Here is a 6,440-nt window from a genome sequence, read left to right as displayed (position 1 = left end):
TGGGTCAAAAGTATACATACTGCAATGTTAATATTTGCTTACATGTCCCTTGGCAAGTTTCACTGCAATAAGGCGCTTTTGGTAGCCATCCACAAGCTTCTGCTTGAATTGTTGACCACTCCTCTTGACAAAATTGGTGCAGTTCAGCTAAATTTCTATGTTTAATCTGACATCACATGGACAAAGATAAAAATGTAGCTGCTTGGCCACAATACGTAGAAATATGTTTGGAGCAGAAAAGGTGAGGCCTTTAATCCCAGGAACACCAAACCTACCGTCAAGCATGGTGGTGGTAGTATTATGCTCTGGGCCTGTTTTGCTGCCAATGGAACTGGTGCTTTACAGTGAAAAAGGAGGATTACCTCCAAATTCTTCAGGACAACCTAAAATCATCAGCCCGGAGATTGGGTCTTGGGCGCAGTTGGGTGTTCCAACAGGACAATGACCCCAAACACGTCAAAAGTGGTAAAGGAATGGCTAAATCAGGCTAGAAATTAGATTTTAGAATGGCCTTCCCAAAGTCCTGACTTAAAAGTGTGGACAATGCTGAAGAAACAAGTCCATGTCAGAAAACCAACACATTTAGCTGAACTGCACCAATTTTGTCAAGAGTTGTGGTCAAAAATTCAACCAGAAGTTTGTGGATGGCTACCAAAAGCGCCTTATTGCAGTGAAACTTGCCAAGGGACGTGTAAGTAAATATTGACATTGCAGTATGTATACTTTTGACCCAGCACATTTGCTCACATTTTCAGTAGACCCATAATAAATTCATAAAAGAACCAAACTTCATGAATGTTTTTTTTGACCAACAAGTATGTGCTCCAATCACTCTATCACAAAAAAATAAGAGTTGTAGAAATGATTGGAAACTCCAGACAGCCATGACATTATGTTCTTTACAAGTGTATGTAAACTTTTGACCACCACTGCACTACATAAAGTGGCAAAGGCTAAATATCTCCTGAATCAAAAGTCACGTCATACATGTATTGTTCATTGGTGTTATTTTAACAAGATGTGTTCAAAAATATTGTAATAATATTTAAGTCTATCATGTTCGAAAAATAACAGTTGGCCATTTCTTTGGTGTTTGTAAGATTGTAAAGGACTGATGTTGATGTGCTAAAACCTCTTTATTGTTTAAAAGCTACATACTATATTAATTGTTCCTTGTCATGCACATAATAAATATTAAAAGTGTTTGGATGTATTCATTGAATCAATGTATTCTTCTGAATGTTTTATAGTTTAAAAAAACATCAACCCTACCTGACGCTCTGATTAAATTAAAGAGGAGCTCCAAGGGATGAACCTGTAAGTGAGCACATAGCGATGAACTTGGAGAAGTTCTAGAAACATCCGCATCAGTGTGTCCATATTGATGACAAATAGGTAGCTGCAAAATAAAAAAAAGTTATTGCTTTAATCACAGCGAAACAAAAAACCTCCAACAAAGTGCCATATAGTGGAAGCAGTTCAATGAATTTCAACGGTCACATCCATCACTAATGTGTGACCAACTATTGATGCAAACTCAATTGTGGGCCATTTTGATATTTTTCATTTTCAAACCATAAAATATATGGATTTTTTTTATTTATTTTACCTTTAGGGGCCCCGAGGACCATAAAGGGTCTCAGTCATTAAAATGTTAAAAATAAGTTAAATTATTATTATTTTTTAATTATTTAACACTTACGGTAAATCTCTATAATAACTTCAAGTTGATATAAAGTAATAAAAAAATTTAAAAAATAAGGTTTTATGGCTTTTCTGTCAAAAAAAAACTTTGTTTTTTTATAGTAAAACTGAAATATGCAGTATTTAGTACTTAGAGCCCTAAAATATCAATAATGCAGGACACCATTGATTTTAATTCTTTAATATTTTTGAGTAATCACAGTGAAAAGATAAATAAAATACCACTAAGTATATTTGGGATCCAAAAGGTGCCCCACTCATAAAGTGATACATTTTTATTAGGTTTTTCTTTTACTTTCAACACTTAAGTTACGAGATCAACTTCAGATATAGCTGTCCATTTTACGTTTGAACTATTATTTTGTTTGTTTTATGCGCTTTTGTCAAAGAAAACTTTGATTTTTTTATATGGCAACTACACAATATATGCAATATTTACCACATAAAACATTTTAAAGTTAAATATTTGAAGTAATTGGAGCCTTGAAAATAATTCATTATAACATGGATTTTTTGTAATTTTTTTTTTTTTTGAGCAATGGCAAAAAAAGAAAAAGAAAGAAAGACAAAAAAAACAAAAACAGCCTGTATGGCAGCTTTGTGTAAACGTTGCAACTTTTTCTCATTAGATTTCACCTCATTCCACTTTTTTTAATGTTCTTTTTTATTTTTGCATATCTGTCTATTACCTGACACCTGACATGTTAGCTACCTCTCTTTGTTTATAATGTATCTTTTCTGCTGGTTCTACTCTCTATTTTATGCTGCCTTTTTTTTTTTTGCTGCAGCTGTCACATATACTGTATTATTTTACACGGTAATTGAGATTTGTTATTTTATAAAAATATAATATAATATATCAGTATATATATTTTATACTGTATATATCAGTATATATTTTATACTGTATATATCAGTGGTGTCCAAAGTGCGGCCCGGGGGCCATTTGCGGCCTGCAGCTAATTGTTTACCGGCCCGCCACACATTCTGGAAATGCTATTGCAAAAATAAAAAAGAACATTAAAAAAAGTGGAATGATGTGAAATCTAACGAGAAAAAGTTGCAATGTTGACACAAAAGCTGCCATGCAGGCTGTTTTTTTTTTCTTTTGTCTTTCTTTCTTTTTCTTTTTTTGCCATTGCTCAATAAAAAATAATTACAAAAAATCCATGTTATAATGAATTATTTTCAAGGCTCCAATTACTTCAAATATTTAACTTTAAAATGTTTTATGTGGTAAATATTGCATATATTGTGTAGTTGCCATAGAAAACATCAAAGTTTTATTTGACAGAAGCGCATAAAACAAACAAAATAATAGTTCAAACGTAAAATCGACAGCTATATCTGAAGTTGATCTCGTAACTTAAGTGTTGAAAGTAAAAGAAAAACCTAAAAAAAAATGTAGCACTTTATTAGTGGGGCACCTTTTGAATCCCAAATATATTTAGTGGTATTTTATTTATCTTTTCACTGTGATTACTCAAAAATATTAAATAATTAAAATCAATTGTGTCCTGCATTATTGATATTTTAGGGCTCTAATTACTAAATACTGCATATTTCAGTTTTACTATAAAAAAACAAAGTTTTTTTTGACAGAAAAGCCATAAAACCTTTTTTTTTTTTTTTTTATTACTTTATATCAACTTGAAGTTATTATAGAGATTTACTGTAAGTGTTAAATAATTTTTTTTTAGATAATAATTTCACTTATTTTTAACATTTTAATGACTGAGACCCTTTATGGTCCCCGGGACCCCTAAAGGTAAAATACATTTTAAAAAATCCATATATTTTGTTATGGTTTGAAAATGAAAAATATCAAAATGGCCCCCACATGCTTTAATTTTTCCGTGTGCGGCCCTCAGTGGAAAATGTTTGGACACCCCTGGTATATATAATATGTGCATTTTATATATATGTTATAGTTTATATTGCTACTATGGTACATTTTTTGTCTACTTTATGACTGCATTATCCTTTCCATCCTTTGTAACTGAGCTACTGTGTGGAACAATTTCCCCTTGTGGATCAATAAAGTTTATGTAAGTCTTAAGTTAAAGACATGACAGTTAGCTTGCTGTTGGTAAATTACATGTACATTTTGTGCAAAAAAAAAATCGCTGGTCAGTGTTCTGCCAATAATATTTGTTTTATAGCATTATTGTCTGTTGTAATCTAAGTCAGCGTTAAAGATAATGACTGATAAAGTTCAATCTGGAACACTGGCACTAAACAAAGTCGCTAACTAAGCGAGCTGCAGGACCTGGCAACAACTTCGCTGGTGGGCATGAATACAGAGCAATAGCCTTCGATTCACAAAATATAACCAATGGTAATGTTCACTCTTACTTGTGAAAAGTAATCCCCCAGGTCTGACAATTTGTGCAAGAATACGGAGCACAATACTCTGCCATGTTCTTCCTTCTTCTTTCTGCTGCTCAAAGAGGAGTAGAATACCGGTTCAAGATGGCGGCCGAATCTCCTGCGCCACTGCACCCAATGCGGCATCTATTCATTAATGATATCTATGCCTATATCCCTTTTATTTTGTTCTATCTTTTTTTTTTTTTTTTTTATTCACCAACAAACATACATTTGAAATTCACACAAAAGTCAAGGCATTTTCAACATCAAGAAAATAAAACTAAAGCAAATACAGATAGAGTAATAAAACTAAAAAAATATGGAAAAAAAAGGCAAAAAGGGCTGTCTAAATCATTTTAAATGTTTTTAACAAGGATATCAATTGAAGGTCTTTTGTACTTTGAATCATTCGCCAAGTAAATGTTTTCACCACACGATTTCTCAAGGAGACGCAATCTGTCCGCGCGTGCGCAAAATATCATGCCAGCGACTTTAATTTTTCTAACTGAACTTTATTTACATTCAAACATGACATTATGATTCGCAACGAATTAGCGCAATCATTGTACAAAGATGATTGCACAAATGTATGCAAGAAAAAAAATGAGAAGACAAAGAAAAATATATGAAGTTCAAGCCTTTTCATTAAGTCAGTTTCCCAACAAAATCTGAAATAAAAGTTATTTTACCTGTACTAATTACAGGATACAATATTATATTATATTTAAAATGCCGAAACAAAAACACATTTTCATTTGATAGATCATATATGGTTTGATGACAATATATATATATATATATATATATATATATATATATATATATATATATATATATATATATATATATATATATATATATATATATATATATATATATATATATATATATATATATGGTTATTGACTCCAACCCAGAATAATACACTGCCCATACCTATGCTCCTTCAAAGGCTGTGCTACTGGCTGCAAAGCATTGCACTTTCAAATACAACAATGAGTAGAGAGGAGTGTTATGTGTGTATATGTGTAAATAAATGAACACTGAAATTCAAGTATTTATTTTATTTATATGTATGTGTGAATGTTGTCTGTCTATCTGTGTTGGCCCTGTGATGAGGTGGAGACTTGTCCATGGTGTACACCGCCTTCCGCCCGAATGCAGCTGAAATAGGCTCCAGCATCCCCCGCGACCCCAAAAGGGACAAACGGTAGAAAAAATGGATGGATGTATATATATATAATAAAATACATATATATATATATATATATATATATATATATGTATAGCTAGAATTCACTGAAAGTCAAGTATTTATTTTATTTATATACATATATATATATTAGGGATGTGGGAAAAAATCGATTCGAATTCGAATCGCGATTCTCACGTTGTGCGATTCAGAATCGATTCTCATTTTTAAAAAATCGATTTTTTTTATTTCAAAAATATATATATATATATATATATTTTTTTTTTTTTATTTTTTTTTTTTTTTTAATTAATCAATCCAACGGAACAATACACAGCAATACCATAACAATGCAATCCAATTCCAAAACCAAACCCGACCCAGCAACACTCAGAACTGCAATAAACAGAGCAAACACAACACAGAACAAACCAAAAGTAGTGAAACAAAAATGAATATTATCAACAACAGTATCAATATTAGTTACAATTTCAACATAGCAGTGATTAAAAATCCCTCATTGACATTATCATTAGACATTTATAAAAAAAATGAACAATAGTGTCACAGTGGCTTACACTTGCATCGCATCTCATAAGATTGACAACACACTGTGTCCAATATTTTCACAAAGATGAAATAAGTCATATTTTTGGTTCATTTAATAGTTAAAACAAATTTACATTATTGCAATCAGTTGATAAAACATTGTCCTTTACAATTATAAAAGCTTTTTACAAAAATCTACTACTCTGCTTGCATGTCAGCAGACTGGGGTAGATCCTGCTGAAATCCTATGTATTGATTGAATGAATAGAGAATTCTTTTGAATCGGGAAAAAATCGTTTTTGAATCGAGAATCGTGTTGAATTGAAAAAAGAAATCGATTTTGAATGGAATCGTGACCTCAAGAATCGATATTGTATCGAATCGTGGGACACCCAAAGATTCACAGCCCTATAAACATTAAGAAAAAATAAGATCTTCTATCAAAATGTGGACATAAAAAATCGTTGAACTTTGCTTTACTTTTCAGAATAAAAATCGCTAAATTCACTTAATTATCCACTGATAGCCTCGAATAATTACGGTGCCTCGCAGGGGACATGGTGGAAGAAAAGGAGCGGGGGGGGAAATTCCACCATGGTTATGCTTGCGCATGCGTGTTGCCAAG

This window comes from Entelurus aequoreus, linkage group LG28, assembly GCF_033978785.1.
Source record: "Entelurus aequoreus isolate RoL-2023_Sb linkage group LG28, RoL_Eaeq_v1.1, whole genome shotgun sequence".
NCBI classification, from domain to species: Eukaryota; Metazoa; Chordata; class Actinopteri; order Syngnathiformes; family Syngnathidae; genus Entelurus; species Entelurus aequoreus.
Note: the sequence above shows the minus strand (reverse complement) of the source record.